The following is a 12,586-nucleotide window of genomic DNA, read 5'->3' on the forward strand; positions in this document are numbered from 1 at the left end:
GCTTTTTTCAAATAAATGATACCATGTACATATAGGACTTAATAGGTAAAGAATTCATCTGTCATAATATGTTGGGGCAGTGGAGAAAAGATACAAAGAGGGTTTTAGGGGATCGGTACTCACTGGGGAGAGTCTCATTATACATACCTTAAATTCTGTCTTTCAGCTGTTCAGTCAAGCCTAGAGAATCTTTCGGAAATATGCCATCTCTTTCCTAGGAATTGAGAATTCCCTACCCAGACACAAAGACATTCCATAATCTGGCAATCCCCACTCCCACGGCAGTAAATGTATTTTCATATACAACATTCAGGAACATTTCAAAGCTTAGGATGCCAGACATTGCTCACCCGGTCATAGGAAGTGATTTGATAATAGATCGTAATTAATACTGTAATACAAAGGAGAAATTGGCCCAGGGATTGGTCGTTCTGAGGGTCTCTACAACAAATTCCTCCGGGGCCACACCAGTTGCGTTCTAATGGGTCCATACCTCTCATCTGTCCCATGAAGTAGCAATCTGATCGGTTTCTGCTATGTGCAGCTATCGTCCTCCCTCACTGACACTGAGTGCCAAGATGTGATATTATTTCCAGGTGTGCAGCACAGTGAGGGAGTTACAAACCATAAGCCATGTACAGGAGGGAAGTGGAGGATACGGTTATATGTGTGTGTGTATATGTATGTTTGTGGGGGGAATAGACGTTACAAAGAGGATAAAAATGTAAAAGACAGACAAGCAAGATAAAGGGAAAAAAAATGAAATAACATAGAAAAGGTGTGGAAAAGTTGTCTGAAAGTGAGACGGGGCAAAATAAAATGTCAAAGAATGATAAAAGAATAGAACAGAAGAAAAAAATGATAGCAGAAAAAAAGAGCTTGCTAACGGCAGGAAGAGAATGGGCCCTTCTTGTATAATTGCACCAGAGCCCAAAGCACCTTAATCTGGCATTGCATAGGGGGTTATATATAAAAGGTGATACATTTAATAAAGTTGTTAACATATAGTTACATAGTTATCAACTTTTGGGCAGTACACCAAAACATGCATGCGTGCATATGTGAGAGTGTTTTGTTTTTTTGTGGATGTAAATGGTACATCAGATGCATAAAACATTAGAATCTACTGGACTTTTCAGTGTTTGTTAGACAGCTTACCCGATCGTGTGTTAACCTATACTATCTCTATTCTTTTGGACATAAATAGTACAGATCATACAGGCATAGTTATATCCACTACTAATCGTGTTACTGGTTGCTTCAGTCTTGTACCAATTACATACTTAGTGCTTTTTTTTACATTTAGCACCATTTTTATATTCTATTATATAGTCTTGGCTTAAGGTCTATCTGATCAATCCAAGTCTGTCTCTATGGTGTAGAGGCATTTTAAGGAACCATGATATGTTTTCCACTACTATATTCCAAGTGTGAAATATGACCTTAATTTATTAGGGAATGCTTAGTTGCCATGGGACTTTGAAGCTTCTTAAGAGTTTTGTTGGTGTTTTTTAATGTGTCCATTCATTATAGTAACAAAATTATTGCAACTCTAAAATATAATGATCCTGGTATTTAACATGACATTACATTTAAAGGTTAAATATGAATAGGTTTTCTTTTTATAAAAAGACTGGCATTAAACCAACCTTTCAACCAGCAGTGTAACTATGCCCTTCTGTCTGGCAAGATATCCAAAACTGACTATGGCAACAGCGCCCTGTACAGGGGCAAATCTGGTTTTACAGAAGTAGGCTTGATTGAAATGAGCAGATGGTCTCATTTTATATCAACCCGATAGCTGTTTAGGGTGCTTGGCTCCCAGTGCTGTAGTTATGCTGCATCACTGTAGTATTTGGGATACCTTGACAGGGCATACAATACACACACACAGATTATATTCATCTAAAACTGCCAGCCGGCTGGTCCCTACTGCAAGTGTATCTCTAGATTGGGTAGGAGGCTTAGTAATAGTATCTCCCTCCCCCGCTGCACACAGTGTTTTAAAATAGTCTCTGCCCTTTGTCCAAGCGGGAACCGTCCAGCTGACACAAGACCTATTTCTGTCTCTCATACCAGACACTGAATCCCTTAAAGGTGTAATGACCCACAGCTCTGTAAAGTGCCATAATATCTAAGTTATGCAACAAACTGATTTTTTTGGGGAAAAAATCAATAGAACACCAAACTCCTCATTGGGGATCATCAAGCTGGATGTACTATAGCCATCTCTACCTAATGTATTGGTTTGTTGCAGTCTGTCAGGTCTAGTTTTGTAATACCATTTTGAACATATGTCTTGTAAGAAACACAGCGTAAAATGTTGGCGCTATAAATACAGGATAATAGTTGCACTCAGTGAGTGCGAGTAGTAGCATTCATGTGCCACTTTGGAAAGTGTGAGGTCTTGGCCTGGAATGGACTGAACATCTTGCAGCATGGACAAGCCAAAGGAGAGTATACAAAACCAATAGAAACAAATTTCAATAAGATCTCTAACCATAATAACATAAGAAGTTAAAAAAGAAAATAAAGGCATTCACCTTTCAGCTTGTACTGATTGAATTAAATACACTGTCCCAGTATCTAAGACCAGAACCATTGCCCCTTATGAGGTGTCATCTCATATATAACACATTTATGAGATGTAGAAGATGAACATTCATACAATTTCAACCCTTTCTCGACCTATGTCCTACTTATTATGCCATAAAAAGTTGGCCCTACAGAACCAGTGATGTACCTGGTACATCATTGGTTAAAAATGCTGCCATGTCATCATGTATTAGTTTATATTGTATAGTGTTGGTTAGTTGATGGGAATTAGACAGAGTTAGGTTTAGGGTTAGGTAAGAGTTACAAATATTACACTCTATAAAACTTAAAATAAATAAAAATTATATGGTAATAGTGGGTGGTTTCAAATGGGGGACAAGTTAACAAATAGATTTTAGGTATTCTTTTATCATCTTTAATAGCTATGCATAATGTATACACCTATAAATCTGTGAATAAATGTGTTAAAAAATAAATGGTGTAAAAAATATATATTTGGGTACATCAAGTCAGCATTCACCCTCCCTCCTAACATTCAAGAAACATCTCAAAACCCACTTCTTCAGAGAAGCCGCACCATCTTAGCTGCTAGAACTTCCCTGTCACTGATACTACCACACTACCTCTCACCCTTTCTCTGTGCCTTATGTTTGTCACCCCATTCCCTCAAGATTGTAAGGTTTGTCTTAGTCTGTCAATTCTTGTCTTATCATACCCCTTGAATATATGTATTGTATTAAGCGCTGCGTAAACTGTTGGCGCTATATAAATAAAAGATAATAATAATAATAACAACGGTTGACGAAAGACATACCAAAAACACATAAATGGCTATGATCCTGTAGCGTAAAATCACTGGTCCTTAAGGAGTTAACTTAAAAGTGACATCTTTGCTACCCGGGGTAATTGTCATACCAAAATACATAACATGCTTTGGGACAACTGAATACTATAGGCACTTTATTCATAATAGCTAATAGTAACTGCTTTCACAATTCTTAAACTGGCTCCACCATCTTTAGAAAGCGAAAATTTTAATATTCTTGCTGGTTTTCATCAGGTTTCCCAGATTTATCCATATCTTTTTAAATAAGTCCTGGTCTACCTGCTGTTTTTTTTAACTTCTCTTGATTGGCTGTGCATACAAAAAAAGTGGGCTCGATTCCATGTACTTGACTTTATCTAGTGGTAGTAGAAAGTACAAAACGGTCATTCTATACCCAATATGAACGTACCAATTGGATGCTTAAAATACATGTAAGCAATAACACAAGGAGAAGGGTCATTGCAATACTCATCATGATGCCCTCAAGACAACACTAGATCATTTAACGACAGATGAATTGTAGTATTTGTGAGCTCGATACAGAGATCTGCATCTTCTGATTTCTCATTCTGATTATCCATGACTAATAGAAGGACATTTTCTAATCTCTTACCTAAACATCTAGGGAAGCACAAATTGGTTGTGATTGATACTGTATTTGCTGCCTATGCCAGACGCATTTAAATAAAACATCATTTTTTTTAATTGTGGCTCCAGAAAAATTTGTAGAATATTATTATTTTCTTAAGATTTTGTTTTGTACAATGACAAAAACCCAAACTTACAAAAAAATGCTCTAGCCTCAAACGCTATTCCAGTACAATACTACAATCTTTTTCAAGTATCCTTTTTAAAAGTACTATAAAAAGTACTATGTCAGTGGGGATAAAGTAGAGGGGGTAAGGAGTTAACATCTGTTTAAACTTAGCAGTTCGTAAAAGAGCAGGATGCTTTGGAGGAAAAAAATATATACTGAAGAGTGCAACAATCCAGCACCCGCAGTGACTGTTTCAGAAGCATAAATTACCATTTAGGGTTACCGTTTAGAAAGGAGAGCCATATTGATAACAGGCTACATGAATATTTTGTTCTAGTCCAACTTTCTGGGCTAAACAATGGCAAGTTACTCAAAATCTTAAGCACAGCTGTTGCTTATAAATAAGGCTAATATGGGTGCGTATGTTTCTCGTATGAGGTGTCAGGGGTTAGTGTCTGAGTTTGCAAGTTCTTTAGACTCTTTGATAAAAATATCTAAAAATGGACAACACTAAAGAAAATATAACATAGAGATTTCTTTAATAAATCCACGAAAAACAAAAATAAAAAAAAGTAAGATTAAACTTGCATATGTAAATCATACTCACAATCAAGAAAATACATCTCCCATGGCACAAATCGTTTTTATATTTGTTATTAAAGGTTTTAATTTGAGATTTTAATTTGCCCAAAGGCACATACATATTTAACAGGCGTATCTCATAATCACAGGGCAGCATTCTGATTCTACATCTAAACCACTGGGCACCTAATAACATCCAAGGAAATCTTCTGCTCTGTCAACAACCTAGCACATGTTGTTGACAGAGGAGAAGTTCGTTGTAACTAATGCGGTATTTTTATGTTTGATGATGTTTCATTTGATGTCTGTTAACTCCTGTGATGGGTTAAATTAATATATTGGTTTTGCTTATAATATGTATTTACTGATTTACTTAAGTTGGAAAAAGATTACATTTAAAAATCTGGTAAAATCTATTTGGATAACAAAACCATTCCTGTTGAAGTCATTGTGAATAGGTGTGGAAATAAACACCGCCATACCCCACATTAACGTACACAATGGGGTCCGGAGCGTGTATGTAAAATGAAAATGTACTTAAAGTGAAGCACTACCTTTCTTCACGTATCAATGCATGTACTGCACTGGGATTTACTGTATAGATGTATCCATTTAAGTTACTAATGAGCTGAAACTCTGAATGCCCTATCGATTCGCTTAGTAGAAGTTGTTTACTACTGATTTTAATGTAGCTTGATTTGAGGGGCCACATTCTAGAACAATTGCTATTCAAGGTTAAGTCTTCGAGTTGAATTGTAAACCATGCATTTTCCAACACAAATTAAGCTTTAGACAGTACATTAAATAAAGGCCAGGGTGTCCAAGGGTAGATAATGGGTAGGAGAAAGGTCTGTGTCTCTACTGGCCCATACTCTGTATTGGTTTCCTCACCATTGTAGCAAAAAAAGAACAATGTTAATTAATTAATTATCATCATGGTGTAATTTGTACCATGGGAGACTTATAGAACATAATAGTCAATACAGAGTGTCTTGCTTAGGTCACCAAAAGTAGTTGTCTTAAGTGGAGAAGATACTGAAGTAACAAGTCATGTCATTGTGAGTGATCACTATCATTGCTGACTAGTTGCTCACAGATCAAGGTTGTCTTGGCCCTCGGCTTTTCTAGATATTACCTCACAGTATAAATATATGATAAACACCATATACCGTATTTATCGGCGTATAACACGCACTGGTGTATAACACGCATCCCCATTTTAACAAGGAAATTTGAGTAAGAAAAAATAATTTTAACTTGGAAGCTATGAACTTAATGTTGGAATAATATTTATTACATTATAACATTTATTATAACATTTATACCACTTATAAGGCAAATATGAAAGAAAAAGCACCTCTTTGAACAAAAAAACTGAACAAAAAAAACTTCATCAGAATCACAGCTATCTGGGAAACCACACACACACACACACACAGTAAGACACACACAGTAAGACACACACACACTCAGACACACACACACTCAGACACACACACACACACTCAGACACACACGCTAAGACACACACTCAGACACACACAGTAAGACACACACAGTAAGACACACACAGTAAGACACACACACTCAGACACACACAAACTCAGACACACACACAGTAAGACACACTCAGACACACACACTCAGACACACAAACTAAGACATACACAGTAAGACACACACAGTAAGACACACACACTAAGACATACACACTCAGACACACACAGTAAGACACACACAGTAAGACACACACTCAGACACACACACTAAGACACACACACTAAGAGACACACACTCAGACACACACTCAGACACACACTAAGATACACACACACACACACTCAGACACACACACACTCAGACACACACACATACTCAGACACACACAGACACACACACACTAAGACATACACACACACTAAGACACACACACTAAGACACACACTTAGACACAGACACAGACTCAGAGACACACACAAACACACTCAGACACACACACTCAGACACACACTCCCTAACCCCCCTTCTCAGGATCTCCCCTCTCCCTCCCTAACCCCCCTTCTCAGGATCTCCCCTCTTCCTCCCTAACCCCCCTTCTCAGGATCTCCCCTTTCCCTCCCTAACCCCCCTTCTCAGGATCTCCCCTCTCCCTCCCTAACCCCTCTTCTCAGGATCTCCCCTCTCTCTCCCTAACCCCCCCCCGGTCACATACCTTCAACTCCTGTGTTGGAAGCGTGAGGCGTTTGTCTCGGGTGTCTGACGTCATATGCCGGCGCCCAGCAGGAAGCGCCGGCACCCGAGACAAACGCCTCACGCCTCCAACACAGGAGTTGAAGCGCTGAGGGAGGCGGCGGCGGCCGCCGCCAGCAGAGGAGTCCTGGATTTCTGTCAGTCAGGGGGGCCCGAGAGTTGCCGAGCGGTCGTCTTCAGCAACCGCTCGGCACCCCTTGGGCCCCCTGACTGGCAGAACTCCAGGGCCCGGTTGCAGTTGCGACCCCTGCGACCCCGGTAGTTCCGCCACTGGCTCTAGGGTTTATCGGCGTATAACACGCAGGTAGGGTTTCAGCTTCATATTTTAGTTAAAAAAGTGCGTGTTATAAGCCGATAAATACGGTATATAACACACAGAGGAAATTTAGTCCCAATGGTTTTAGGAACAATTATATAAATGTCATGTAACTATAAAAAAAAAATCGAAACCACGCATCACCTAACACTGCAAAAATAGACTTCCAACAAAGCAACTGAAGTACTTTAAAAGCCTGTTTTCCCAATTACCAAGCTTCTTACGAGTGTGAGTTTTTTTGGAAGGGGGTCATTCTTTCCTGATCTTTGGGCTACATCTGCATCTTGTTGTTATATTTTTCTTGCAGCTGTGACCTCACACATTGGTTTCTTTGTCTCTGACACAGAATTGCTCCAGCTTTAGTTTGATAAATATAGTCCATGATACTATGCAGGGCTGCCATGAAAATATATCACAAGAAATGAATGGAACATTTAATTGATTGCATTATTTTTTCACATTTAGGTCATTTCTCTTGTACATATGTTAGTTGATGACTAATTCTACAGGGGGAAGCAGCTCAGGGTCTCTCTAGCCTTGTTTAATATTATACTATTATCCTCAAGATTGTAAGCTTGCGAGCAGGGCTCTCTCCACCTAATGTATCGGTTTGTCTAAGTCTGTCAATTTTCGTCTTGTTATATCCCTTGAATATATGTATTCTATTAATCGCTGCATAAATTGTTGGCGCTATATAAATAAAACATAATAATAATAATACTATTTGTATTTCCCTACCAGTTATATGGAGTATACCTTAGTGGTTACAACAGAAAGCTTTTATACAGTCAGCCTGAGTCTCCTATTCTTCTGTTTTAGAACATAAATTCTTGTTCAGGGTGCTTCTTTTGTCTGAAAAATGATCTGAGTGACCTAATGACAAGGATATATTTAATAGGTTAAAGGTTCTGTCTCACTAGGGAGAAGAGTGATGTCACCTCTGAGATTTATTTAGTGTATGAAGGGTCAGACCCTCATGGGACCAAAGTGATGTAATAACAGTGGTATGCCCTGTGCATTGTAAATTAGCCCTGTGTGACATATTGTAAGGAAGAAATGCATATGGCGCAAGCGAGACTAGAGATTCTTTCATGGCATTGACTGTGTGCACATTGTAAGTTATTACAAAATGGGAAAAGAAGATGAGAGGGAATGAACAATTGTGCGATTACTGTTTACATTCCTGTATCATTGGGTAGCTGAGCTTTAATGGACCCTCTTGTTCTCCTCACTCTTCAGAGTCATTCTTTGTGGCTCAGACATAGAATCTCAAGCCAACTCCAGCTGAGAATAGAGTGTTAGTAAAGAAGACATAATCATTGGTAACAGAATATACGCTTTCTGGGAGTGATCTTTCTACTAATGATTTCCAATTATATTAAGCAGCTTAATCAGCAAGTTCTAGTTTTACTCCATTTGACTCCTACTAGGATTTGTTACTCTGCAATGTATAAGGTTTGTATTCTGCTGGAAGTAGAATGTACCAGGAGAAAAGAAAGCCTTTCTCTGTGCTATGCAGAATATGTGGACCATCTCAAAAACTGCGACCCCTGGACTTACACAAACATATAACAACCCAAAAGACCTTTCAAAGTCACTAGACAAAATGTCTAGGGTGGAAACTACAACAGCCTCCACAACAGGCTCTCCACAACCATGTGAGGTCAAATTAAACATTAGGGAGAATTTTAAAGATAGCTATCAGTCTTGATCTTTGACTTCCCTAGAAAGCAGTCATGTGAAGCATAGTGGGTGGGTAACTTAGATCCACAAACAACTGCCATTACATTAGTCTTAAACCAAACTATTATTGTCAAGGACTTACAACATAATTGGTCTTTTCTCCTTTGTACAACTCAGTGGTAGTATTATCCTGAACTCATATCAAAGACTAAGGAGAAAAGTGATGTTCATTTTGAGGGTAATTTAGGTGTCTCTTTACCTACAGTATATTGTGGAGAGTGTCATAGCACTGTGTAAATTCACACTACAGTTGGTTATCCAGGTGTTGATTTAGAATGATAGCTCATTGCCTTTATCAAGATTCACCCACTGGGGAGAAAAAAAGATCTGATAAAATTCTGTGCTTGGATTGGTGTTATGTTAATTGTTTAAATTTGTGGATTAAATCAAGAGTGTATCGTTATATTCTAGAGGCATATTCTATTTATTGAATCTCTTATTATTAAGTGAACACTGGTGTGTTTATCCTTTTTATGGGTATTACTTCAGTTAATTTTCTAGCACTTTTTCCAATCTGTTTTGATCCCTGACTAATTTTTTTTGTAACTAGCATTGCCTAATGAATATACCAAAAACAGAAAATTATTATTAAGTTAATAAAGTTAAATTAAATTAAGTTACACTATTACTTAAAAGAATTGCATATAGTCACTGAGCCTTGACCTGGCTATGGTGACCAGAAAGAAAATAGTAGTAACCTAGTGTACTACGGTAGTGTGACCCCAATAAACGAGGGTCCAGAAATCTAAAGTAGCTTGACAATATTACACCAGCTGTGGGTTAGGGGTTTGGACCAGAGCTGAGGCATTAGGATACCGGTTAGTGTTTTGGCATTGGGGTTAAGGTCAAGATCAGAATCTGGGCTTTAGGCCTTGCATAAAGGATAGAATTGTTGATTTTATGGTTTCTGTAAAAACTGTGATTATGATATTTGGATTATGGTGTTAGCTTTGAAATAAAGTCAGCAACGTGGCATTAAGGTCTGAAACAAAAAGCATAAAAAGAAATATATTTAAAGGGAAGTAGTAATCTTAAAATGAGATGAGGTCACACAAACGGTATCCATCTTAATCTTTACATGGAGACAGACTAAAAGATGTACACCTAGCATATCTAAAATGTTGGTGGAATTTGTGGATTATCTCATAAACAATATGTTTTGGGGTACAAGTAGAACAATTCTTGAGCAAAGTGCATTATTTGAATCTTACCTTTATAAGTATCTCCTCTCTAGTCACTACAAGAGGGGGTAAATTACCTGAAAAAATACTCCCCTTCAATAGAACAGTTCTATATAAGCATCTCACTTCACAGTATCAGAAGAGTGAGGGGAGTGAAGAAAACACTATAATGAAATATGTGATGGCATAGTGTCAATATCAATAAAGAGGCACAGTGTGACTATGACTCTACAGCTCTGTGTGATGTCTTAGGCAGGAGGGGGGTTGTGGTTAAGCTCTGAGGAGTAAGGCTAGTTAAAAAGTAGTGTCAGTGAGAGACGTGCTCCTAGTGCTCCCTACTCGGTGACCACACACATCATTTGCTATTCTAGGAGCAGCATCAGAGGAGAAATATGAGCCTCCCCTCCCCATCTCTGTTCTCTATCTTCCCTTTACTTGCTGTCTATACGTTCCTCTTCACTTAATTTCAACCATGACTTTTTTCTTCAGTCCTTATTTCTGTATCTCGCTGTAACCTTCCATAGGCATGTTTTTCTACACTTTATTAATCTCAGCTCCCTTATTTTCTAACCATATTTAACTTTCCGTCTCTGAAAACTGCTTTATACTTTCTTAATTACCCTGATCCTGGTTTCTGAAAATCTGGTTATACACATTGACCCTGAAGAAACCTCACTTTTTATGGGGTCTCATAATTGTGTTCATTTCCAGGCCGTTTTTACTACCACTGTCTGTCCTCAATGGTTTCCTTGTTCATACGAATGTCTTTTCTTCCTCTCGTATAAAGATCGTATTTTCTGTTATTATATGTCTCTTCATTTCTGTAAGCCTACTATTTTGATTTTGTTTGTTTTGTTTCATACAGTACATTTTTTCACACACAACAAAAATATATAACATATTCAATAATGTTCGAAAGTGTCTCTCCTTTGGCCTTGTTTCTGACCTTCGTTCAACGTATTTAATCCAAGTCCACCTCTTTAGTAGTCGATGTGTTCCCCCCAAATCCTATAGTTAAGTTATGTTATAAAACCTCTCCCCAAAGAGGAATGATTTCTGTATGCTACTCCTTTCTTCTCTCTGGTCTTTGAGAAAATAAACTCCCTCATATGCTGGCATGGGAAAGGGAGTTAGATACTACATTCCCGCTTGAAATATGGCTAGATTCTGAAGAAGCTATGAGGGGAGTTTCACATTGTACAAATCACATTGAACTTCAAAAAAAGGTTACGTGCCGGTGGTACCTCACTCCAAGGAGGTTGTCACACATGTTTTCCTCCTGCTCGCCCCTTAGTTGGGGGGGATGCCAATCTGAAGGTTCGATGTTGCATGTATGGTGGTCGTGTCTGCCAATATTTTAAAAAAGATTACTTTACTCGAAACCTCACTACAAGTTCACCTCCCTCTCACGCCAGAACTTGCTCTATTACATATGTTTCCAGATCACATACACGCTCCTACATACACGCTCCACTATGGTATTGCTCAGAAACATCAACGAGTTTTAGAGATGTTAGTTCCCAATGACTACTGTATGTATTCATATCGGTGAATGTTATGTTTCATTTGATGTTCTAAAAAATAAAATGTTCTAAAGTATCTGCCTACTATCTAATCACCAATACAAGAACCAAACAAAGAGCCACATTTAAGAAGAGGATTCTGCCAGCCCATGAAATCAAAATTAATCTAATGTAAGACTTTTTTCGGCCCATAACACAGGGGTTTATTCAAGTGCGTAGATAGATACCCCTAAATAAAGCATATAAGTTAAATTCTTGAAAGTCACCTCACTGTTTGAGCTATGCATTACACAGGGCCAATTTAGTAAATTTGGAGAGTTGACATCCCAACTCTCCTTACAGTTGCCTCCTTAGTGATTAATTCCCCCAATATTACAGATGACTTAGTCGACGTAAAAGGTTGGACTACTTTTACTGCAGTATTACTGCACATTTACTGCAGTTTTACTGCATTTGTACTTCAATGTACTGCAGTTTTACTGCACATTTACTGCACTTTTTTATATTGCAAACCTACAGTTTTACTTCAATGTACTGCAGCTTTATTGCATTTGTACTTCCGTACAAAAATAACTGCAGTACAACTGCAGTACAGTGAAGTACAAATGCAGTAAAACTGCAGTAAATGTGCAGTAATACTGCAGTAAAAGTGCAGTATTGCAGTTTTTTCATGTCCAAAATATAGCAGTATTACTTCAGAAAAACTGCAGTAATTTTTTTGTAAGGGAATCTCCCTTAATTTCTAACCGTATTTAACTCTCTGTCTCTGAAAACAGCATCGTTCTATCGATATGCTATTGAAATAGATTTGGCATGAATATACTAAAGTATAAACTATGGGAATGCAAAGAT

Source organism: Spea bombifrons, chromosome 4 (assembly GCF_027358695.1).
Source record: "Spea bombifrons isolate aSpeBom1 chromosome 4, aSpeBom1.2.pri, whole genome shotgun sequence".
Classification (NCBI taxonomy): Eukaryota; Metazoa; Chordata; class Amphibia; order Anura; family Pelobatidae; genus Spea; species Spea bombifrons.